The sequence below is a fragment of the Pomacea canaliculata genome, linkage group LG4, assembly GCF_003073045.1.
Source record: "Pomacea canaliculata isolate SZHN2017 linkage group LG4, ASM307304v1, whole genome shotgun sequence".
NCBI lineage: Eukaryota > Metazoa > Mollusca > Gastropoda > Architaenioglossa > Ampullariidae > Pomacea > Pomacea canaliculata.
In genome coordinates this window covers 7,117,742-7,144,705 of record NC_037593.1, presented here as the reverse complement: position 1 = coordinate 7,144,705, position 26,964 = coordinate 7,117,742, and the positions used below count along the sequence as shown (strand labels likewise).

Genomic DNA, 26,964 nt, shown 5'->3' with positions numbered 1-26,964 from the left:
GTCTGATCAACATCGGGGGAGGTGGGTTGGGTGTGTCAATCTGCGAGCACAGCAGTTTCCACAGGAGGAACACAGTCACAGCAAGCAGTGTGCCAACACTGTGTTAACCTGTCCCGGCTGTTCACAACCACACTGCCACGTTCACTGCCGTCCACAAAATCGATTGATCTCTCTCTCTCTCCATCCATCTTCCCTTCCCCCCATCCTACCTTTACCGCTGATTTTGTTCTGACTAATGAAAACGCACCACGTCCTTCTGATGCGTTCCACGCGCATGCGCACAGCTACGTATGCACACGTCAGCTTGTCGGGGGGTCTGGCTGTGTGGCATCACTCCCTGTCTCAATACCTGCCGTGTGGCCCATGTTTCGTGACAAAAAATAACGAGCCCAGCGGGCAGAGCCAATTAAAAGTCATCATGATCCTAGCGAAAATAGCTGTCATCCAGGGTGGGCAGACATGCGGTTATGTATACGTCAGAGACAGATGTCGTGCTAAAAATAGCAAACCTGCTAGACAAGAATATTTCTTTTCATTCTCTGTATGGAATACTATAAGTCTTTTGTAAAGCGCCTTTATGGCGCGGAATGGCGATATAGAAATTACATTATTGTTGTTGTTATTTTTGAATGTTTCATAAACCTTACAGATATAAAAAGACTATAAAATCAAACGATTTAAGACCGGAAGTGTAAGTGTCAATCTGCAGTCTCTAATTAGAATATGTTTTTGAGAATGTTTGTATGTTGCTTCAGGGTGTTTATACAGTTTGATTATTTACAGTAAAGACAGGAACAGTCATGTGACCTGCGACTTGCATCATAGGACAGTTTACAGGTCGATCGCTACTAGTCATCTATTTGTTTATGTTTTAGTGAAAACAGTACACTGTAAGTGACCCCTTGGTTTGTGGTAACAAAAGGAACACTTCGCTGCATAAAGGTCTACAACTTGTATTGTCAAAGTTAATATTTTGATGTGTATAATCCGTAAACTTTAATGTGACATGTTCTGTATGAAACCAGTGTGTTATCAAATCTTCCTCACGACCTACTTTCTCTAACTTCTCATATGAACTGATGTATTTCAAGACTAATAAATCCATAATTGCATGACAAATATTATATTTCAGAAGCTCTGTCTATTTGCCTCTGTGTGTGTGAGTGAGAGAGAGACAGAAAGAGAGAGAGAGAGTTTTGAGGGTGGGTGGGTTCTAGACTTGTGACATGACCAGAATAAATTATAAATTAACCAAAAACCTGTAAACATGCAAACAATAGTGAGAACTGAGCATACTTGTTGATCGATAATATTATTGTCTTGCTCAGCAGTCGCAGTGTATCTATGTCGATCGATGACACGATTGTCGCCATCACCAGTCACACGTCATCTCTGTCGAGGTCTGAAAGCCATGGACACCGCCCCACAGTATTAACCCCTCAGATGCTCACTCACGACATGCGTGCCACACAAGCCACACAGTCACGAGCACCTGTTTGCTGCCATCGAACTCTGGTAGGTTAAACTGTTTCACAGATTTAAAACATCTTAACCAGCCGACAAACCGTCTTTGTTTGCCAGAACCCGACTTTTAAATTCCTGTTATTGTGTGTTGGGGAAATCGCTTTCTGTTGTGTAGAGAGTCCTTTGCCATCACAAGAGCTCAGCTTAAACTCGTAATTCAACTATAAGACCTGATTTGTGTTTAAGGTTTGTAGGTAGTAAAAATTACCCAGACAAATGCTTATCGAATTCGAAAGGCGTGGCTAGGACTAGAATTCGTATCGTATTCTGTTTAATGTCACTGTATGTCTAAAAGGTCACAGACTAAGCTACAATGTATCAGGGACTAATTCGATTTGTTGTGTTTTTTAAATACTTATATTACACACGAACAACTCTAATCTTAATGCTATCTGAAGGTTTTAGTTTTTATACCAGTACAATATTTTAATTGAGTTCCTGTATGAGTTTTTGTTAGGGTAGCAAGACAAACATGGAGAGGGAAACAGAAAAGAAATAAATTCTAGTTTGAAAAGAAATGAGAAAGCGGCAGTGTTTCAGAAAGAAAAATCCTTTTTATCTTCTCACCATATTCTCTCTACACACATCGCACACACGCAAGCACGCACGCACGCACGCATGCACGCACGCACGCACGCACGCGCGTTTGTTCGAATGTACTTTTGCGTCGCTGTTCACCTGACGGTTAATGTCAGGCAATACCGGAACGAACTTTCTTCAGCTCTCACTAAAAGTCAGGTCACGCTGCCTCGTTATCACACCTTGTCGAGTAAATGTTCACCTTTCGTACACAGGCTGTTCCCGAACAGTTTTACAATGCTTGAAATGTTCTGGCGGTTTGTGAGGACGGGGAAGGGCAAAACAAATGATTTCTTTCAATAAAAACAACAAATACAACACATGAACACAAAATTAAAGACACAGAGAAAGAGAGAGGCAAGAGAGAGACCCTTATGGATATAAAGAAAAGAAAAAGTGAGAGAGAGAGAGAAAGAGACACCCACACACTTCGACTGATTGCTGTGGTTATGAATGTGTCTCACACCCTGTATAACTCTCAACATACCCAGACATGTATCCACCTCTGAGACTTGACTGCGTGCCACTCTTGCTATGGTTGCACAGCATCGATCTCATTCTTTGCTGAGGTTGCGACTAACATCAGTCTTCACAGACGATATTGAAAATGTCCTCTAGTGTGAGGCTGTGATTGAGAACAGCGCGGCCAGTCTAGACGCCCACGGAGGAAGAGGAATTTACAGGAAAGTACTCTCACCTCCCTTCCCCATCCTAAAAAAAATAAATAAAAAAATTAAAACGATAAAAGAAAGGAAGCCTATGAACTCAGGAGAGTTTTGGGAGTCGGTAAATAAGTCGCTTCGTTGTATTTGTTATCACCTTGAAGATTTCAAAGAAATTTGAGGACATAGGAGATCTGTCCTTGAATACTGCTTCCTCTTCCTCTTCCTCCTCCTCCTCCTCCAGATTTCATTTCTCAGTCAGCTATTCACGTCTGGTGGCAAACACTCGCCTGACAATCAATATGAACCCCGTCAGCAGTTCCAACTAATGGAGAGAAAGGTTGTTTTCAGTTGCGATCAACAGCCGATGATCACGCAAGCCTTCGAGAAATTTGCCTCCGCCGCTGGTGTTGAGAAAATGTTTGATGAGGCTTCGCTGAGTTCGATCTCTCGCCCACCAGACCTCCAGCTTGTCGTTGCCCACGTCCAGCCATTGCAACGATGACAGTCGCGACGACAGGGTAGCTGTGGGGCGTGGCGGGATATTCTCAGTCTCCAGCGGCAAGATTGGCGGTAGCGACGCGGCATACCGAATCTCGAGCGGCAAGATTGGTGGTAGGGAAGCGGCATGTTCGGGCTGCAAATGAATTTATTTACAATCACTTCTCACACAGCCTCGGGCAGATTCACGAAGGTCGGGACTGACTCTGGTGGTGTGTGGCTCATTGAACAAGAAAATCGTCGAGCGATGTTGGAGTAGTGTTAGTAGTTTTACCGACTGGTTGACTGGTTGGTTTTATGGGAAAGTGTTTGCACTTAGAGGCGGTGTCGCACTATGATGGAAAAGAGATGAGGTCACTGCAATGGCGACAATGTTTTAAACTCGACACTATCCGGCGCCCATTATTTATTTTTTTTTTCATAAACTGGCCAGCACGATCTTCATTTATAGCTCTCTGTCTCGGAATGACTAGTTTACGAGAAGTAAGTAAACAAACTCGATTTCTTGTGCCTTCCCTTTGATAAAGCAGGATGAGAGCGATGTACTGGCTACGATGATTTGTACAAAGTCTACCGCCCCAGCCACTCGTTTGAATGCAAGGAACGTCGAAGGCGGTTCATTTAAATTTTCGATGTCATTCTTATATTATTCACACTCAGAGTGCCAGCATTGTGTTGGCAACTTATTTGACAATGATTGTCATGTCGAAGCATGCAGATGCTAAACTGACATTGTTCTTCATCCCGCCAGTCTTCTCCAGTTCTCTCGGCTTTCCATCACTGTGGTCTCGTTCAAAGTTTCGTTGCCTGATCTCCAAATCCCGGGAGGCAGAGTTTTGTAAACCTCCATTCGGAAGACTGACAGTCTGGTCTCGCGTGCGATGGTTTCGAGACGTCACTCAACAACACAACATGGCGGCCAACTGCTTCAGACTTGTGTTTTACACAAACTTATAAGTAAAATATCGTACTGAAAACCAAAATCGGAGAGGATTCGAAATGTCAGCATCTGTCATTTAAGTCCATTTATATTTTCTTTTCTCTTTAAAGATTAGTTCAGAGTATATAGCCATATAAGTACAGGTTGGGTCGTAAAAGATATGATGTTTAGCAGTGTGTTTGTCTCTGTATGTGGATGTGAGAGACAGTGAGTATGTAAAATCTATATGTATAGCTAAATATTTTGTGTGTGGGGGTGGAGGAACCATGCACTTTGACGTACAGGTCATAAATTGTATACCTAAAGGTCACCTGAGCACAGATAGGTCTTCCCGTTCCCGTTGTTGACGTCACAAACACTGCTTAATAAATATAGGGCAACGAGGACAGCCTCGAAAACGAAGACGAGCATGGCGGGGTGGGGGTGGGGGGGGGGAAGATAAAATACAACAGCCAGAAGAGACACGAACAACATAATCACTGTCTATTCATTACCTGCTCTAAACAATCTATAAATAGAGCTGCCTACCGGTGCACTGGTAACCCTCTCCTGGCCTCCACTTGCTGTGAAGAGACATTTGTGTATGTGAAGGGGGGTCAGAGGAAGGGGGAGGTCAGATAGGTAAAAATGTATAAAATGTCGATTTACGAGAGCTGTGAGCAAGAGAAATCACGTGACTCCAAACATCGTAAACTACGGGGTTGTTTTGATGTGACGGAGAACGTCACCAACAGGTCGGTGAGAACGTCACAGAACCTTTTAGCGCGATCTCGTCTCTCTTCTTTCTCGCGTAGACGTGGGTCACATGGGGGTGCATTATAAGCTAAAGCTCTTATCACCAGGACAATGAAAATCGAGTGTTGGTGATTCGTATCTCGGCTCGACATACCCATCTCTCTCTCTCCATGTGACATCATGTTTACAGGGTTTTCTTCGGGTACTCCGGTTTCCGCCTTCGTCTATCTTCTGTGTGTGTGTGTCAGAGACTGAGTAGTTATGACTGAATGCTGGTGAATGAAATTGTAAGACACATTTAATCTTCACTGATAACAGTGTGCTCATGCGACTTTATGTATGTAAGCGCATCCGTCCGCCTTGTTGGTGGGATAAGCGCTCTATAAATAAACTATTAAAATAAACACACTGTTTAACTGACTCTCTGTCTCCCTCTGACACACACACCACATGGAAGTAAACAAAGCTCCTTTACCTCTTAACTTTATCACGAGTAGGAGATAAGGAGACTATAACACTGGTCATATAAATATACCCATTCAAGTTTGCCATGGAAAACATTCGAGCTTAAGGTGTCAAAAGTGTTGCTTCCAATCCCCGAATAGCTCTTGTTTACAGTTTGCTCATACCCCGATCTAGTTCCCCCTCAGCAACTGCCTATTGCCGTCTGCTAAATGCATTTACAGACAAGATGTTCGAGTGTGATCGTGGGTGTGATTGCTCTGAGCTCTTGTAGTCAGCTCAGTGATACTTTGGCTGTGTGAGGGAAATGATGACAAACCGGAAATTAATCACAAATTAATGCCCAAATGTGTTGAAGCACGTGGTAGTTGTTCACTTACTGACAACAGGGCACGAGGTTTGACCCAGAAGGAAAACGAGTTCGCCTGTGTGTTCTTCTCATTGTTCCTGACCGTTTTAAACCTTGGTGTGGACTAGCTGTAAAAACATCAAGATGGTGGTGACATTGTGGATGGTTGTTGGTCACTGATGTTGTTATCGCTTCTCTACGTCTCGGGCCACGCGCATGCAAACGGAAGTCTGAAGGAAAGACTCAATCTGTTGACAGAAACTCGGCTCTTGACCTCAAATAACAAGTTGTTGCTAGTGCGAAAAATAAAGGAAGTGACACTGACCTTTGAAGAGGAACAGGTTGTCTGACCTAATTTTTTTTTCTCTGCGTGCAAAAGTATGTGTATGTGTGTCAGTGTGTGTGTTTGCGCAGCATTTTATGTGTTAGTTTGTGTGACATTTAGTTTCAAGGCTCATTTTGTTTGTGCTTTGCTTTCTGTGGTCTGCACAATCCACGTCTGTCACTGGTTCTTTCCTGAGGACAATTTCTTCATGCTTGCGCTCCCAAAGTGTTCAAACTGTCGTGGGTCACTTCTTCGGTCTCGACTAGGTCCTAGTCTGACTTGCTTCCCTGCCCTGGTAGCGATGCCAGTCTGCTGATTAGGGACCCTATGACAGGTCTGTGTGGAAAACTGCCTCCCCTCCACCCTGCAAAAATAGGGTAGCTCACCTGTTCGTGAAAGCAAAAGCAACGAAAGAAGAGGACTGGGGTCTACTTTCAATGTTTTGTTTGAGACGGTGAACCACACTCACTGCGCTTGCTGCCAGAGGGCAATGGGAGTCGTATATATATATCTCATCTTGAAGCTAACAGTGAACTTAAGAGTTTGATCCTTTGGTATTTTTCTTCGCTTTGTTGTAGCTTAGTATTTTTTTTTTTTAAAGTGCAGTCACTGTCCATCAAAAGTTCAAGGCGTCTTATCATTTTGATGATCCGTTTTGTGGTTTGGTATGGGGAACGGGTTAAAAAAAATTAATTCAAACACAGTCCATTAGTTTAACACGGTAGCACTGGTAGCCAAGTCAGTAGGAAAGGGAATTTCACTTCTGATATCCTTCTCTCTAGTTAGAGGCCTGGTGGGGGAAAATGCTTTTTTTCTGATGACTGGTTGAAGCTCAAGACAACTCATTATTTTCCCAAATCCGGGTGAACACTGCTTCTTTTGTTCTCTAGAGAAACGCCTACAAACATCATTATGCAGAGTAGGAAGTCAAACCGGCGACCGACATCATGTTTGCACACAGATACACACCTAATTAGCATATGTACCACTGGCCGTATCCTTGACAACAACGCATATATATATACTATCCTGATGTCTGAGAGCAGTATCCCATCTAAGAAAACGAGAAGAGCCGAATGGCTGCTGCACTGCTTTCTAACAAATGTTTCTGGCATTTTATGATATCTAACCCTCGGGGCAGCACTCAACGTGCAAGCACTAGGAATTATTGCTGTATGCTTCCCAGTCATCGTGTGGCACACAGATGTTGGAGACAAATGAACAGTTCTGGTTTGTAGCAGATGTTAGGCGACTTGGGGAAAAATGAATTTGATCCTGGAGACTGATAGAACTTGCTGTGTAGTCACCATTTAATGTTTAACTTAACTTGTGTTAGGCTTGTCTTCAGATTAAAGCCACAAAACATGATTTTTTTTCAAATACTGTGATTACTTGTCCTATAAGTTTCTATATATCACCCTGAGAACTCTTAAGCTAGAGATAGAGTCTCACTTTAGTTCAGAAAGCTAATGGTGTACAAAGAATAGAATTTTTTCAGGCATCTATGTTCCAACAGAACTGTTTCTGTAGCTAAAGCCTGGACATTATATATCTGTGCCCAGGCCTGCGGGTATGCATGAAGATCCATCTTGTGTCCATAAGGATATGAACTATAAAAGAATAAACAACAGTACTACCGAAGAATAAAATCAAATACAGGAAACACAAAGAGGAACCAAATAATAAGAACATCAGATTTATTACAAAGTACAATCTGAACAAATCCCTTGTTTTGCCAATCTTGCTCTGCGGATGTGAACCGTGGGCTTTGAATAATCCGACAGGAGGCTGCATCGGATCTCATACAGGGAGGATGAGACAAATGGTTTTGTATTAATCATGGTCGCCATACTCGTAGGACATCAGGAACCTCGACTGAAAACAGTCAAGAGGCGTAAACCTGCCTTCCTTTCCTTCTTTCTTTTTCTTTCTCACTATCTTATTATCTTTCATTCTTCGATTGTTTCCTTTTCTTCTTTTGATTTAGCGACTTATCCTCCTCCTCCACCCCCACCGCCATCACCACAACCACCACCATCTTCATCAGGTGCACACCACCACCATAATTGTCTGTTGCTTTAACTGTCTCCGAAGACGTCAGACACCTGAGACCGCAACACCTGTTCAACCTGCCGTCCGTCAGATTTTTTTTTTTGTAACCTGGGTCGTCCTCAGAGCATGCTTGAAGGAGAGAGAAATGGACTGGAGGGTGCACAAGCACCTGCTCAGATTAATCCGCGTCGTCTGGAACCAACGGCTTTTGCGCCTCGCAGGGAGTTTGTTTTTCTGGGAACTCAACGAAATTACGAGACCAACGAAGAGCAAGTACTTGGCACGGTGAAATAGTCTGGGTCCCCACACCCCTGCTATTGTGTTACCAACACTCATCCTCCTTCCCCTCCTCCTTCCCCTCCTCCTCCTCCAAATACTGCAAAACTACGAAGATGAAAATCTCGATAACAAAGGAGGAAAAAAGGATGGAAAAAGTGAAAGAAAAAAAGAGATAAGGACTGTGAGAAAGAATGAAATATTGCGAGAAAGAAAGGGAAGAACAGACCAGTCAAAGGTCAACCATAACAATGCTGATGACAAGGCTAAAGAGGGGAAGTAATCGGATTTACTGGTTCGTGAGATCGGAGCACGCAGGACCACAAGCGTCAGCAGCACAGGAAGGACGGTCACCGAATCAACGCAGTGGGGTCACGGAAGGTCATGCTGCGAGAACTTTGCTGCAGCGGCTGGCAGACGATCGATGCGCTAGTTTACGTCACCAGCGACAGGTTGTGTACGTCACCAGCGACAGGTTGTGTGCGTCACCAGCGACAGGCTGTGTACGTCATCAGCGCCAGGTTGTGTGTGTGGGTGGATGTGCGGTGGGCCTAGTTACTTCATCACTTAAACATGTGGACGTGTGTTCTATTGTTTATGCATGTTTAAACACTTGTTGTGTTATGTTTGTTTACTTTGTGTATGCAAGTGTTTGGATCTGTTTATGCATGTTTATTCGTGGATGTCCGTGGATGCGATCGTGTGTATTCATGCATGTTTATTAAGATGTACATGACGCGTATATAATTGTATACCTGGTTGTATTCTATATTTACTTTTTGACACGAAGCCTTTAAAAACCCTTACCCCCAACAACAACAACAACAACAACAACAACAACAACAACAACAGCAACAACAATAACAACAAGAAACACAGCAAGATATTGGCTAACAGTTCGCATCTTTCAATTAAATTTTCATACAGAACGGCACGAATCTGTCTTTGGGCACGAAGACTTTGGACAAGGCAAGGCAACAGAAGATGTAGATGTTATCCCATTCCACGGAACATGTAGGAACTCTTCGTTGCAGGAGTCAGGATTGGTGCTGGCCACCTGTTGCATGCGTGGTGAAGGAACCGCACGCATCCAACATGTGCGATGTGCAGTGTGGCTGCACGGTCTGCTGCGCGAGATGTTTGCTCCAAATGAGCTGGCGGCGCTGCGAAGCAAAACGACTTGAAACAAGAACCGAGGAAGATAAAAACAAAAATCATCATCATCAACGGCAGTTTGCAGGAAAACTGGTACGTAGGTAAGATGGAAACCTGGCATTATGGGAAAAGTCAACATGAATAGGTGATGACATTCTCTCTCTCTCTCGTTACCTCCTCTCTTCTTCCCACTCCCTCTTCTCCTTTCACCTTTTCTCCACCTGTCGCAGCGACACTTTTTCTGTGAAGCAGGTGTTGCAGGATCTAGAAAAGGCGATGAAGGTGAGGCAGACACATTTTCACATCTCACGATGCTCTCTTCTGCAGAAGGTAAAAGAACTGATGTAGAACATTCTAGCAAGAATTGCCAGAGCACGTTTTCAAGAAGCTCGAATAAGCGTTCGACTCCACTACACGAATCTCGACAGATTGAAGAAAAATAACAAAAATATATTCATCTTCACGAAAAATTTTAAACCTTTGGTCCGAAAGAGAGAAAGAGAGAAAAACAAAGAGAAAGAGAATGTATACACTGATCAAAGGAAGAGTATAACTCACTTACGAGCATACAAATAGTTGTTTGGTTTAAAGGCATCTGCAACCTATCACAGGCTGGCCTCGGTACTACGCTAGACTATCAGAAGCTACTTATTCCGGAAACGGAATTAACTGTATTATAGTTGGTACAGTTTTGTCTGTTGTTGATCTATGCCTTTGTTACGTCACTTCCTATCTTCTGGATTGTTTTTCGACCACGATACTTCTTTTCTACTTTGTTGACTAGCGGCCTCACCTACGTCCTCTGCGCCATCTTGACGTAGCTTGGACTTTGTTGTGTGAGCTTCGATAAACTCTCAAATCCCTTTTATTACAATCACTCCATGAATGTTTTTAGACTGTTGGTGCAACAGCTGTCTCACTCATCTTTGCTCGAGTAGGCTTTGAGTCCTGTACTCTTGTGTCCCTGTCGGTCTGCTGGGGCCGTGGTTATGACGCGAGGGTAAGTCGTTTCCCGAGGGCAAAGTGGGGAACCTAAGAGGAAATATTTTTTTCCGAAGTTATAAAGTGATGTCCAGACTCCATGGACACTGCTTCACGTTTCGCTACCCTGGAGAGTCTTTGCCACCATTTGATGACAACGGCTGCAGAGGTAAAATAACGTGGACACCGACGTGTAACTTTGGAAACAAGACACTTGTCCTCGAGTTTCCCATGTTGCCCCAGGTACACAGATAGGTAAGCAGGTAGACATGTAGACAGACAACACACTCGCTTTATAACCCTGCAGTATGCGTTACTTGAACTTGAGTGACACTCGATATCTTTAATATCAGAGACTTCACTGTGACATATGGAGACTCAAGCATAGTATTAACAAGGTCAGGCAATATATCAAAGTATTAAACCTTCATGTAAGAATTAACATGTTCGTTCTATTGAAATCCAGGAGTACATCTGTGATCATCAGAGACCAGACATATGTGCATGATCATCATGTATTTATACTGTAACTGGAGGAACAGTTCCGGCGTATAACCCCTAACCTGTGTAATAAATTACTTGTTATTAATTAATTGTTTAGTTTTTATTACATATTTGTATTCCCCAACCCCCGAAATTAATTCACAAAATTTCACAGTTAGTTTTAACTTGTATCCACTGGAATTATGTTTGCCTAAATTTAATTCTTCAGCTATGTACAAATATAACATAATCTTCATTTTTAGTGTCAGTACCTCCTCTACTCTCGTGGTGAGGCGGTTGGAGGACACTACATTTTTCTCTAATATGTTTGTTTATAGAGCCTGTTTATATTGTTGTATCGGGGTCTTAGCTCTTTTCGTACCCAGGTGGTGCATAAAGCCTCCACTAGACACCGCAATGTTTGTCTGTCAGCAGCAAGTTCAGGTGTGTTGTTCCAGGACAGTTTCTGGTTCATTAGTTCTCTCTCCACTGACCTTCTCCGTGTTTCTTTTGGCCGACCACGTTTCCTCTTGCCATCAGCTGTCCAATGATGTCCAGAATGTTATTTTGGTGCCTCTGGTTTTATTGTGCACACATGCCCTGACCACTTCCATCTTCTTTTTGCATTATGGTTGTCATATTTATGCAGCTGGCTCTTGTAAGGATTTCTTTATCAGTAATTATGTTTGGCCAAAATATCTTGAAAACATTTTATGGGAAAGTTTCTAGTTTCTGCCTGGTTTTTGCTGTTACCTTCCAGCATTCACGTTTACAGAGTTAGACCTAAAGGACATTGTTTGTGTAAAACTTTGTTAGTAGAGCTCTGTGTTTCTCAGACTGATGCTGTACAAAGTATCTTACACCTGTTTGCAGAGTCTGGAAACTTCACTAACCAATATTTAATACACTGTACAAATGTCTATACATACAGAGGGTGTCTACTCATTTCGTCATACAGTCCAGTTTGATAAATGAAGGGGTGGAGTTAAAGTATGTTTCATGGCAAAACTGATTTTATTTCTACCGACTTACTTTTGTCTGAGCCCCACATCTCAGTTCTGTTTGTCATCTTTGAGGCTGAAGAGAGATGAGGAGGTTATAGGGTGAGCTAAGGAAAAGAGAGAAAAAAAAAACATCAGACAATATAATAGATGAAAGATAATGCCAGTCACGTGCTAGGGTTATCAGAACTTTAGTGTTGCACGCTGATTGCTCCATCCCACATGTTTCTCTGCCTCCTACACACGACCTGACTTGAAACTCTTAACCTAAATACCCGTCAACAGCATTTCTGCGCCGTGTCCTGTCTCTGTGCTACGAGGTTTGTAGGTCAACAAAAGCTTTTGACAAAAGAAATTGTTGTACAGTAGCCAGTGTTCGCTCCCCGTCTGCGAACAGGCTAAAAATAGAACTCTGTAACGGGTGCAAGAACACGGAGGAGATGCCTGTTGGCCACACACCAGTTCAGCGTGGGAGACAGGAGAGAAAACTGTTGCAGCAGCTTTGTCTCGGTGAGGCTGGAGTTTGAATCTCTTCCACGGCTTTTGCCCTCTGCCGTGGGCGCGCATGCGCAGAATGACGTGCGTTCTGACGTCATTGTCTTTGACCCATGGAGATAAGGGGACGGAATTCTAGCGAGACAGGTAGCAAAGGGAGTTAAGGAGGTGGGTACAAATGGTGGGGAGCAGTGGAGGTATGACGGACGATGGAAACAGTTGGCATCATCTGAAGCCAGCACAGACTCCATCTTTGTCTGTCCACATCAACACCGAGAATAACGAGGGGATTGTTGTAGGGAGAGGAGGAGCGAGCTTGTGTAGAAGAAACAAATTTTATGCCCTCATCAAGAAAAAGTGTAACTTAGTTTTTAATATCATGATGGTTCTTCATAGTCACGTGGTTTGGCTAGCAGCTATTATGACTGACTTCGGGTTTTGTTTGTCGCCGGGCACAAAAGGTCATCGAGAGGTCGAGAAAGGGTAAGATCTCATTTCCGGACAGTTTGCAGGAAGACGAACAGGAGAAATGTGCGAGCAAGAGGCTGAGCCTGGATTTGATATCGAGGCTGTTATCCACTTACTGGCCAGTCAAACCGTTTAGGTGCGTCGTGTTCCATCGCGCATGCGCCCGCCATGGGGTCGAGGTGTGGGCTGCAGTTGTCCAGGGCGGGCGCATGCGCTGCGGAACTGGGAACAGAGGATTTGGTTAGCAGAGCACGGTGCTAGACACTAGCTGCAGGGCTATCCTATCAGTCAGACAGCTGATAGTCCAGGCGGCTTGTAACTGCTTGACATTCGCAATCCAGCCAGCAATCCACCTGCTCTGCTCTGGTGAATTCTCTCAAGACCGGACGTCAGTCGTTAGCAGCACCGCTGGCTCTGAAGCCGGGGGAAGCCAAAGCCTCGGACTGGGTTTGGATGGGGGTTGGGGTGAATGGGGTGAAGAGAGGGAGTAAGGGAGGCAAACGGAGAAGAACTGCTGATCGTCTGGAGGGACAGGCGAGGTAATCTATGAGAACGCACCTTGGGCGTCACCCGTTGGAATAAATAGCGGAATTGCCGACAGCAGTCGGGTGGGGAAGGGTGTGGAGGAGGTAGCAGGGTAGCAGGGAATCAGGAAGTGAAAATGAGATCGAGTAATGGAATACGCAGACGGCAAACCACAAAGTTATAAAAAAAATATAAAACATAATTTCTTTCTCTTTAGCAGATGTGTGTACTTACGTACTGTGTATTTTTGTAAAAGGTAAAAAAAAAAAAAAAAAAAAAAAAATACAGGTAAGGGCCGATAATTAAACTTTCGTACCTTGGGAAATGGGGTGCTAGAGATCGTACTTTTCTTGGAGCCAGTGTTTTTGTAAGGGTGGTGCACATCTCTCTTCTCTCTCTCAACTGTAACCTGTGTGGAGTCGGTTACCCATTCCCGACAGCCGGGTAGACTAGGCTGCGCCACACTGGCATCGAGGTAACACGTGAGGTAATATAGGTAGGCAGATAGACAAGGATATAGGCAGGTACGTAGATAGATAATAGAAAATAGGAAGGTAGAGTGGTATATAGACATGTAAATAGGCATATAATCAAACTGATATGTACACAGGTAGGTAGACAGATAGGATGTATACACATAGGTAAACAGGTATGTAGACTGATACGCAGACAGGTAGGTATATAGGAATGTAGAAATGTAAGTAGATATGTAGGCATACAGATATGTAGACAGGTACACAGATAGGTAAGCAGGAAGACATGTAGACAGACAGGTACATAGAGAGGTAGGTGACATATAGGCAGGTAGGTAGATAGGTAGGTACACAGGTATGTACATAGGTAGGTAGAAATAGGCAGACAGGTAGGTGGCCATGTAGGCAGGTATGTAGACAGATAATTAGATGGAACAAGACCTGTAAGTAGAAATGTAAGCAAGCCGGTATGCAAATAGGTGGGTAGTAGACAGGTATGTAGATCAATAGGAAGACAGGTTGTCAGGTAAATGTAGACATGTAGGAAGGCAGATAGGTGAATAGGTACACAGGTAGGTAGATAAGTAGACAGGTAGGTTGGGAGGCAGGCAGACAGGTAGGACTTAGTTTTCTTTGCAAACAAAGACTTTCTTCTCCACATCGTCTCGCTGGGAGTGATAAAAACCTTTTTACCGAAAACACGTGACTGCTTTGCTGTAAGCGGTCATCGCGTGCATCAGTCAAATTAGCAGGCAGGCCTGTCTTTAGAGCTTAATTGCTCGAGTCTTTGAACTAAGCATGATGAGGCATTAATAAGCACGATAAATAAAAGAGGAGGCGGGTAGCAAATTAGACATGGTTGATACCAGGCATCTCGTACAGAACTAGCTGGAAGCAAATTGAAAGAGCCGATAAGGGTGTAATGGCCTGGTGCTCCATACTCTGTCATAATCACTGAGTGATTAGCTAAAAAGCAGTTCGACACCAATTATAAAATTATGAACAGCAAGGGGGAAGCTGAACGAGCGCTGAGTATCAATATTGACAAGATTACCAACGGCGACCATTTAACTTTTGCAATCACACGACCATGACAAATAATTATTTTAATTAATGCTCATCAACAGTGCACGCTGATATGTTAGGACACAAATTTTTAAGAATATTTAATGAGCACCACTGCCTTAATAACTACTCAAAAATAATAATGAAATATGACATAATGCAATTGACAGGAAGGTATCTTCATTCACTCATTTAAAATGATTAATTGACTTTTTATTCATTTGATCATAAACTAATTGAACGACCTGTCTTCCAGCAGCAGAACAATCAATAACAATCAAAATATTTTATGGAGACTGACGGATATTTCTCACCATCAGAACTCATCAATAAAAAATTTTTTCATAAATATCACCAATCATTTATTGAAATCAAGAAATTATATTAACAAACAAGTATTTACCTAATCAACAAATGATAATATTAACCACTCACTGAATCCACTCCTTAGAAATCAACTAACAGTATCATTATCAAGCGAGTGAAAAATACTGACAGGATAACTCAGAATCTTGAAGGTTTAGAGTTGCTTCCCCTGACCATTCATTCGTCCCTGCACTGATACACAGGTACCACTCGGTGGGGGAGGATGAGGAGCACCTGGATATACGCAGCAGATGACGAGGCCTGCTACTCACACCTGTCCTGGGCGATGATGAGCAGGTTGCACGAGATAATCAGTCCACACCTTGATGTTGGTAAGTCAGATCTTCCTCGGGCCACCGCGGTGTCGACCGCCCTCCATGGCACCTTGAATGATAATCTTCCACAAAGTGTCGCATGATGCCCGTGGATTGAGAGGTTTAATAGCAGCAGGAATATATTAGGATATAAATCCCCCAGCTCTGTATTTGAGGAAGATAAATTTCTTACTGAAGGAGGCAGGCAGTTAATGTTTAGGATTAAGCATAATGCACCTAACTTTCGAAGTTAAAAAAAGATTTCACGGATAGCTTCAACCAGCCCTGAACTGACAAGACATTTGATATCAGTCATGTTTAGCTTATCCAGAACTAACTTGTTTTTGGATAACAACTACGGTAATATATAAAAAAAGCCAGCAGGGACATCAGACAGGGTGAGCAACCTTCGGTGGTGGATAGAAACCTGGTCTTTGGGTTGTAGTCATGAAGTGATGGTTAGTCTTTGCCCCCTGGGCAATATGGGAAAATCAGAGTCAAGTGTCTCATCCCCGTGATTACAAAGCGATGTCTCCAAGACATTTTTGCCACTGCCTTATACCTACAACCACAAGAGTAACGCAGCATCCGTGGAATAAACCGATTTATAACTAAGAGACAAAGACGATTGTACATCAGTTACTCAATGCTGCTCCGGGATAACGATTTACCCTCGTCTTATATCTTCGGCCCCATGTGATTCCATGGAGGGTCTGGAGGCAGCTAACGCCGAGAGGTTTACGAGGGGAGATGATTCTGGGGCCTCTCCAGCACGGTCGTGCCATCGTCTTGCAGCGAGTGCTCATGAAAGGATCATTTCGAGCCGCAGGAAAAGCTAACAGACGGTCCTTTTGAGGCAGTTCAGATGTCTCGAGAGACAAAGAAAGGCTGGGGGTAGGATGGGGTAGGTGTCAACACTGGGTGTCTGGTGCGGCTGCTGGAAACTTTGAAGACCCGATGTCAGATCCGTGAAACGTGACTTTAATTTTTTTGTCAGATTTTATTTTAACACAGGCAGCTTTATTGTCAGTCCGAAGCATTTTGTATTCTGTTTGCTTTGTTTTGCTTGTTTCGTTTCGTTTTTGCTTCGTTTTGGGTTTTTATACAAACTAAAAATATTCTCAAAAATTAGTACGATGATGCAGATAATCACTATATGTATACACATATTCCATGTAAAAATAAAACCAGGAAGAAAATCATGTGAATGAAATAAGTAATCCATTCATAGAAAGTTCTTCAATGAAATTTTCTTTAAGTGACATCACAAAAGATAAGAGAGTGAGTCTACATTTCATATATATTAAAGACAGCCCATAACACATCACAATGACAATACAAAGTCGTCACTCGACAGGACCACGTGATCAGAAGTACGCCGAACCCTTCTCCCCTCCCCACTACCCTGCCAGCCATGAAAGGTAGGCGCTCGCCTCTCCAACATGTGAAAAAGTCTCGGTGTAGGTCTGCCATGCCAAGGGCCCTCCTGAGAAGGTGCGTCGAGCTAGATTACTGTTGACTGTTTAAGTTAATTACCCTGTGAGAAGGTCGTCGTCTGACACCACCAGTCGGAAATTGCGACCGAGGGGACGTAATTACGTCTCGCTGATTCTCGCGAGAAGTCGGGAGACGGGGGAGCTGACAGAAAACACGTTTCCCGGACATGAGTGGCCTCACCTGGAGTCTGTAGGAGTGGGTAGGAAGCTTTTACCTGGCGGGCAGCTGCTTTATTTTCCAGGTAATCTTTTCTCTTGTAAAGTACGTTTCGAGCAAAGTGCCGCTTGTAGGGAGGTGACATGCGCAGTCGGTGGTCGTTGTTGAGAAACGAACCTAAGTCGTTAAGGAAAGGAAAGACAACTGGTTTCTATTCGCAAAGAGCGACCCTGACAAGCTCATGACAACGGCAGAAGTAGAAAATCCAAAGGATTATTTATAGATAATGCCAGATATCACATTTTATCTCCCTTGCTGTCTTACCTCCCTCGAGTCTCCAGGGAATCAGGTACATTTCCACAGGTGGGTCAACTCGGGAAATCACGTTGCGTCACACGGGTATCGAACCAGATATCATGCGCTTCTCTCGGTTAAGAAGCCGCTGCTACAGCCACCAGGACATCTGCTTCATCAAAATGATGCAAAACCTCCACAAAATAAGGTCTGAGGCAGCGGTGGAGGCTCCTGCTTTCGTGTTTTGTATACCAGTGCTATTTTCTGCACAGTTGTTTATGATGGTGTAATTAAGTGTGATTTAAAAAAATTATTTGTTAGAACTTGGGAGTGTTCGCAAACTTTCTCTGCTGCTCGCTCGTTCACAAACTTCATCTCTCTCTCACACACACACAATATTTTTTTCTCAGCGGCAGAACTAATCAGATGAGTGTCTGATTCCAAAGAGTACACATAAAATTAAGGAATCTCTTTTAGGAGCAGCTTGTTTTTACAGAAAGAAGATAGGTGGCTGAAACTTAACAACACCGGGCGTTTTCAAAAAGTAGCGATGTCTGATAAATTTAAATCTGGGTGGTGGAAGTGTTACATCCTGCCATAAAAAGTTTTTATGTCTCTTCCGGTGGATAAGTTAAAAACAAATTAAAAAAGAAAGATATATATGTGTCTTTTTAATATCAAGCGATACATATTTATGCTGAATAGATGCATGAGAATATTTTAGAAGGAAGCTAGCGCTAATGGTTTGTTTCACAAAAAGAAAAATCTTTGTTGCTTCAAGTTCCCCAAGACATCGCATTTTTAAACAAAGATGCTGATAAGTGAAGTCTAAGGAAAGTCTTAGAAATATAATATCCTGCTTTACATATACTTACTAGATAAGATAAAAGAACAGCAGAACTAGGACCAAACCTGTCGTCGTCGTCGTCATCGTCATCATCACCAGATGAGGACCAAGTCTGCGGCCATCATCATTGTTCCCACTTTATCACCATCACTTGTCATCTCTGCACTATCAGTGTCGGTCCCAGCACGGACAACAATGACAACAACAACAACAACAACAACAACAACAACAACAACAACAACAGCAGTAGTATTAGCTGCGTCAATAAAGCACACATCGATTGCACACGATGTCACGTGTTCCCAGCATTCACTGTTTTGCCTGTCAAGGCTGTGACAACGTTTAGGATCCTGGAGCCACCGAACTAAACACTTCTATTGATTCATCTCTCCAACGGCAATCACCGGGGTGGAGTGGGGAGTGACACAGACCCTCCCACACCCCCGACATCAGGTCGATTCGGGGCAACGGACACAACCGTTCTGCGTCGTCTGCCACGTCCAATGCGCTGTGCATGGCTTACCTTTGATGTCACGTGTGTGATTGCTTGTCAGCTTCAAACGGACTTCGTTGGTCACGGCTGTTTCCATTAAATGGATATGCTGGAATTTGTCAAAATGATGGGCCTCGCTCAGCCTCCCCGCTTTCTTGATGTCAACGTATGTTGCCCTCCGTAGGGGTTAACTAGTCCTGAAGTAAAAAATAAAAAAAAAAATGTGTTTCGATTCCAGTAACCTGATTATTTTAAACTCTTTCTCTCTCGTTTGCCCGACGATCCTGTTGGTGGCGAGAAAAGGAGATTATTTCTTAGGTGTCACGTGCTGTCTATACTAACCTCTAATTGAAAGGGAGACAATTACTGGATCGTCATGGATAAGGTTGTGTACCGTAACTCACCCCAAACTTCATGCCCCGTCCTGCATTGTCCTGATGTTGTGATATGATTAGATGATTTGACAGGATATGTTGGAATATAAGGTGATAAATATGTCAAATGTGTGTTCGACTGTGTGAATATGTCAAACTTGCTGTGCTTTACATGGTCTCCATGGCCTTTGATGCAAAAATGTTTGGCAACATCTGGCTTTGCATGACGCACAAGCCAACTAGGCTCCATGATTTTTTTGTCATATTGCTTATCTGTGATGAAAAGGCTGAGGATAAACAACACACGCATCCTCGTCTACCGGAAAACCACCCCAAAAAAAATGTTTGCGCTTATTGACTCTTTGATGTCAGGGTTTACACCTTCGCGAAGCCAAATAGTGCCAGCCTTTCCTCTCATCCCATGATTGCTATAGTTCTTTTTCATCTTTTTTTAAATCTTCTACTTCCCCTTCATCCTGTGCCTTCACCTCTCAGCATCATCTCTCACTGTTGATAATGCCGAGTTTAAACATCGAGATGTTTTTTTTCAATACCCGAAAGGAAACACAAGAAATAGGCATATATTATTTGTTTTGTCTGGCTCGCCGCAGGTCAAAATACTTTCCCTCCATATGATTCTAACATTTGATATAACCTTACTACATCGCCGCATGAAATGTAAATTAACCGTTCTACATTCAAATACGTTGCCTTTTTTTTTAGTAGCTATATATATTTTGAACACAGCAGTTCTAACATTTATTTTACTTTAACAAAATATTTATAGACAAACAAACAAATATAAAACAATGGTTTTATCAGTCTGCCATTGAGAGTTTGTTTTGCATTCATTATTTGCTTTCTGATTATTTTTCCGTGACACTTAATGACTTTTAGCCACTCTACAACTGTTGCCTCGTGGAATTTTTTGTTTTGCTTGGCGAGGAAATCGGTTTTTACAATCTGGCTGGCAGACTCTACAAAACAGCGTGAACCGAGGGTAATGAGTTGTAAGACGGTTTTTATGGGACCGGAAATACATTGCTGATGGCGGCTATTTCAACAAATGTGGGGAGCCGACAGGTCGCAGGCACAGCAAGAATGCTCGCAGGAGCACAGAAGGACAAAGGAATGGTGGTCAACTAGTACAACTAACAGGTAAACACAGACAGGTAAAGAGACTTGAAAATAGGTTCAGCTGGGTGAGTAAGTGCGTGCTTGCTTCTTAAAAGAAAAGGTTGAAAGAAAAAAGAATAGACAGAAAAAATATCATTGAAAAAAAAAAGGAGACTGGATACCAGTAATGCTTGGAAGAGGCTATGGAAAATCTCTGCCTTTGATGTTGCTAAAAATATAGATAAATGTTAAAGTGGAATTACTTTTGTCGCTTCATTTCCTACATGGAATTTTTTGTTCTCCTCCATCTTAGCAGTGTATTGAGTTCTGTTGTAATAAGTCCGATTGTTGTAATAGGCTTTGGCTTTACAATTTTTAAAATAATCGGCGTCTGCTGTTCAGGTCTTTCACAGTCAGTGGCTCTGTCTTTCTGTGACCCACCCACACACGCACACGCATGCACACATGTTCTCATTGTCACACACACACACATACAAACGTGCGCATGCGTAAAAAAGGGGAAGAGTGACACTTGCTCAGGAACATGTTTATACTCACACACAAACAACGGAGGCGGATCCCACTCACGAACTGGACGAGGCTAAATAAACCCAAATGTGCGAGGCTGTTACGATAGAAGGTGAAGTGTATTGCTGGTAGCTGATTGACGATGCATAAGACCCCATGTTGTTATGTTGTCATCAATGTCTCGTAGGTGCTAACAAGAAATTGGGGAGTTTTCCGAGGGCCAAAGCGTGCGGTTGAGGTGGAACAGGAGGAGGAGCAGGAGGGGGAGGAAAAAAGAAATTGGAGAGTTTACCGAGCGTCAAACAGCGCGGTCGAGGAGGAGAGAAAGAAGAAATCTGGAAGTTTCCTGGGAGGCCAAGCATGGGGGTCGAGGGGGAGAGGAAGAAGAAATTGGGGAGCTTGGTTCTAATCCTTACAGTCGTAGATAGTTCACAAACTATTAACAGTTTCTGCCATGGTTCTGAAGCGTACATGAGAAGTTCCGCTGGCAACACTCGCAGAAACTTGATCACAAGCGACACTCGCCAGCTAAAGGCGACACACGCTTGTCCATCCATCACTCCCTAACGCTCACTCTCTCCTGTTGTTTATCTCTCTGCCGATATTGAACTCGTCACACTTTTTCATGGCTTATCTACATTGCACGAAGACAATCAAGAAACATTTAGTATCTACTAGTCACACAGGCGCTTTTTCGCACCGAGCATTCTGGTCAACAAGACTTATAGTCACGCACGCTCGCACACGCACTAGAATCGTCTAGAAGGACCGGGTCAGGACGTGTATACGGGCGATCAGCAGTACAGCGGACATCGGCCAGGACAGACAGAGGAGGGGGTCAAATCCCCATTACATCTCCGCCAACTTTTAATTTAATTTGTATCAGAAGGCTACTCTCCAATCTACCATTGAACGCTGCGACACTGTCCACGTGTATAAGACTACCACTGTCTGCACTGTCCGAGCTTGAATAATGGGTCTGCATAGTCAATTGTCCCGTCCTTTGAGAATCTCTAGAAGATTCTATTTATTTTACGACGAAAACAGTACCAGGTATGCTCCTCAAGTCTCTCTGTCACACAGTAGTAGTAGTAATGCATATTTATAGGGATCCTACAGAGGACAAGGACAAGTATCTCTTTATGTCTTTACAATGCAAGTGTGTGGAGGGTACACTTTACCCGTTAGTATTTACAAACATAAACGCTTTTACTGTATTTCAGTCGGTTTGTCAGTGAAAGGACTCCTAAAGAGGCAGAAATCAGTAAATGCGAGAGAGAGGGTATAGCTCTAATCTGTGGAATTGCTAGAAAGCTTTCTGTCACATCAGTGTGGCAACCACTTTACCCTCGTCTCCTGAGACTGACTACGTCTGTCAACGGTATTTACCTGTCCTTGCCTCACTCATCCCTCTTCTCCGGACGGTGCCCGCCCCCTACTGATAGATTATCGGCCCTGACAGCTCCCTCATCGAACCATCTCTCTCTGTCTGCGTGTCTTGACGTCTGCTCTACTTGACCTCCTGACTGACCTCCTATCTGCGATCTTCTTGTGTCCAAAGCTTCTGTCTTACTCCAGCAGCCATTGCTGTCATCAAGCGATCGGAAAGCAAGTTTATTCAAGCGATCAAAGATTCGTAGCTGTTTACATTATTTTATTTTAATGAGGCTAGAATGGGTTATAAGGCTATTTAAAGTCAAAGAGGCAAGACCATTAGTCGTGTCTTCTATCCCAGTTCTTCCTGTCTTCCCAGCACGAAGTGGAAATGATTTCCATCTGTTCCAACAACAACAAGGGGAATGAAATGTTGATAAGGGACAGACAACCCGCTCTTTCCCATCCTCTTTTATTTGCGTCTATCTTCGCTCGGAGAAGACTTCCAGACCCTTCCTTGCGTTCACTGTAAGCGTTCAGTCAGTGTTCATTAGCGCCTCCGGTAAATCCAAGACACTTGCGTGCCTGTGAGAAAGGTGAGCGGTAGATGTACCTGACCATGACCATTCTCCCATAAAGATGGTGTCAGGTTGGACCTGGCTTTGATGTCAGCGAGCTTGATTACTCCTTACTACTACTGCGGTCTTCACCTGTTTGTCGTTAATACGATTTCAGGGTATCATGGCGGTGTAGACTTGCCATCACTTGCCGAGAGCGTGATAGCAAGGTTAGATGTCCTTACAGGTGCGAATGATTATTGTACCTAAAGCAGTTTTTTCTTTATTTCTCTCTCTCTCTCTCTCACGCAAAATCTTCGAGCTCACAATAATACTTGTTGATTTTTTTTGGCCTTAAAGTTTCATTTCGAATCTTTACACTCATCTCTAATGATTTGTATGGTGAACTGTACTGACACCCAATAATAATGAATTCAGTCATTACATGTTTTAGCGTTTGATTAAATTATATTTCCTTTTATTGTACACATGAAATTTTGCGTAGTGTTAAAAATCTGACAATGAACATAAACTGATAATGAGTTTCCTTACCAGACTACAATGGAAAAATTTAGAAAGGCAGTGAAATATTTTTTCATTATTTTTGTGACAAACAATGCAATGTACAGGATTTAGTTTATTTTGGTTTATATATTTAATTGAAAAATTAAATAACGATCCCAAGAAGATGAAGTTCATTTAAATATTATCGCATTTACACCTGTATCTTAGACAAGGACAAGAAGGACAACTCTTGGAGTGGCCGGTCCATGTAATGACTGGACTTCATGTTTGGGGAGGGGATGGGGAGATGAAGAAGGTGAAAAGGGAGAGCTGAGAAAATTAGCGTACACAGGTAAATCATGTTTCCCGTTTTGGCTTTCTGGGTCTTTTTCTTTTTGCAGCTTTCTTCCCAGCTGGCAACCTCCGCTGCCGTTTGTTGGCACCACACCTGACTCATTCCACGCTAACCTTGAGAAGGACAAGTACATGATAGGGGAGAGACCGCCTCACCCACGAGCTCTCCGCGAGGGACGAGTGTCGCTTGGGCAACGTCAAGCGATCCTCCAGTCGTCACTCTTCTCGCTGCAATACGATGAAACTCTAGTCGCCGGCTATCGCGGTCGTTGTCTGTCTTGAAGGAATGTTAGCAAGCTCTGAAAGGTTAAACGTGTTTTTATTTTTATCATCGGTCTCACTTACGATTCTGAATGAGGGATCCATGTATTTTGGAACTTATGTATGTGTGCGTGCTCGCGCCAAGAGGAGAAGACTGGCGTGACAGAGTTGCTTTAGTTGTCAAATGGCGCCGCCTGTGTCACCAGTTAAGGTCAAATTTTTATTTTTCGTGAAAGAGTAGGAGCTTCGAGAACCGATGTACAGTCGTGTTTCAGATACAATTGTAAATAACTATCAGAAGTTTTTTATTTCTGAAATCGCCAACGATTCAAAACATCAGCTTCTACAATTTATTATTTTTATAATAAAATAACCTAAATGTTTTTGTCAGCTTTACTTTTTCTTTAATCTTTAGGTTATTTACACTATCAGTCACACAAAAAAATCACACACACACACACATCCGAGCCCCAATGATTATTTTATTTATTGACCTGCATAAACTCCCCAGTTCACGAAAAATCCTAAAATAAACTTGAAAAAGGAATTGACTCCAGCGACAGAAAAAATTCTCAATTTAGTACAAAAAAGTTAACAGCTTCAATATTCTGTATGAAGGCAGAATAGGGGAAGTTAATGAGAACACTAAGCTAGCCCGCTCGTTCCCATTCCCTGACCTTTGTCCAAAGGTGACCTCCAACCCCTGTTTTCAGTGAGACGAATCTCGTGAGACGAATCTCCACACGGAATGCCGGTCAGGCTCAGACAGTGAGGTCACACTGTGAGTACCGTGTGGTTAAACAGGTTTTATGACAAGGCATCATCGTCTCCTCGTGAATTTTAATACGGAAAATTTGATCAGGAGCATCTGTAGAGTAGTGGATGATTCCAACGACAAGAAAATGGCGACAGCAAACTGGTGAAACATGTTTCGTGCGCGTGGTCGTAAAATTATTGAGAAACGTGCGCTAAACAGGATCTTGCCCTTGCACTTGCACCTTGCCATGCAGTTTGTGCAGCTGGTTTTTTTTCCAGTGCCTTCTCTCGCTCATCGCGATGCTGTCTGCCTCTTCATCTGCCTCCTCTTGACGCCGCTGCAGATGCTCGTGAACTCGTTCGACGTCAGCAAGGGAGAGACAGTGCGCGCGGGTTGGGTGAAGGGGGTGAATGCACGGTGAAGCCACAAGTCTCTGTTTCTGTGGCACTCGTTCTTATTCTCGCAAAAAAAAAGGTTGAAGGTTGCCAATGTGTTTTAGAAATAAAGGGACTTAAAGAACTTGTAACTGCGGTAATGACACGGTTCAAGACACGGATACAAGGCCGGGAAAGGAAAAGAATCAGGAACAGATTTTTAAAAATCAGGGTTGAAATTGGAAAAAAATATTAAGTCATTCAACTATTTACAAACGAGTCGGCGTCATCGTTTCATGGGAAAGTAGGTGGCCGAGTGGTTACAACACCAACATCATAGACACCCAGCACTTGCACACTCTCTGGTTCGAAACCCGTGTGGATACGTCTCCACCCACACCCTCCGAGCTGACCCAGCTGTTTCGTAGACACCTGATCCCTTAATTGGAAAACCGAAAACTTCCTTTTAAATGAAGTTCAGGCACTTGACAATTGATAAATACCAAAATCCAAACTAATCTATCTTTCAATTCTTTTACGGCTTCAAATGAATCAGTGCAGTCGTGAAGCGTTCACAGTAGAAAATAGGTTGACAAGTATAATGAACAAACATGGCCACTGATATTGCTATCACTGTGAGTGAGTGAGGCTTTGTTCGTTCATTACTGTTATCTTTTCACTCATTTTAAAGACTGAGAAAAAAAATCAGGAACCGATATGTCTCTGTGTCGTTCTGTGACCAGTTCCTAAACGAAGTCTTGTTGCCATAGTAACTAGATAAACGCGTTCGCAACGTCCAGCAGTTAAACAAGACTCTGTGCTGTATTTTCTTGTTAGAACACTTAATGTCGACCAGTCGTCATTGTCGAGGTCTGGAACACAAATTGCAGGAGCCAACGAGGCCACATTAATTCCTACCACGACACTCGGCGAGGGGAGAGAATTAACGAACCAGCCCATTACATTTTTGCCTACGATGATAATTTTAGGAGTAAGTATGATAATTGAGGCTTTAAAATGCTGGATCATGCTGTGCGGGTGGGGAGGTCTGGGAGGAAAGGGAGAGAAGGAAGGTGTTTGTGTGCAAAGTCTGCTGCAGTGTGAAAGTAGAATGAACGATCTCTCCCACACCTTATCTCCCCCTTTTCATCTTTATTCACAAGCGGCGGTGCAACTTTAAATTCATGTTGTAGTGGTAACTACTAAAACGAGGTAGATGTGTATAAAGCTTCCGGTTTAGTCACATTCATTGTTAAGGCTCACCGAGACTAACAGCGGAGAACTTCGCGTTGGTCTCGGCAGACAGACAGCAATCCACCTATACACATCTATGATATAGATGGATTACCAAGGATTACTATATAGATTACCAAGCCTTTCTGTATTCCTCCACCACTGTGTTGAGGATGGTTGGGGCTAACAGCAACTGAGTGACACACTGCACACCAAGATGATGTTTCTACCTCTGTGCTTGAGTGCCTGCATGTGTGTTTGCGTGCACGTGACACCTTTCTCGGGTACTGGCTAAACTCTCCCCCTGTTACAGCTCGGTTATGTATACAACTCCATCACCCACGCTGGAGTAGAATAACTAAACACAATCTTTGAACCTACGTCAGTGCCAGCAGCATCCACTTTCACCTGAGGCACGCTTCCTGCAAAAAGAAAATATCTTTTCGTCTGTATCTCTTCGAACCTTGCAACGCGATGAAAAGGAAAGACAACTCGATGACTTTGCCCGAAGACA

The 26,964-nt window shown here is 43.2% G+C and overlaps 1 long non-coding RNA gene across 1 annotated transcript; it reads left to right on the top strand.

Annotated features, from left to right (window-relative positions):
* Positions 1 to 1,115: 1,115 nt before the first annotated feature.
* On the top strand, positions 1,116 to 24,450 carry LOC112563054. The gene is made up of 3 exons (XR_003098954.1): positions 1,116 to 1,515; positions 15,621 to 15,749; positions 23,873 to 24,450. It is a non-coding gene; the product is annotated as an uncharacterized LOC112563054 (long non-coding RNA).
* Positions 24,451 to 26,964: the final 2,514 nt, after the last annotated feature.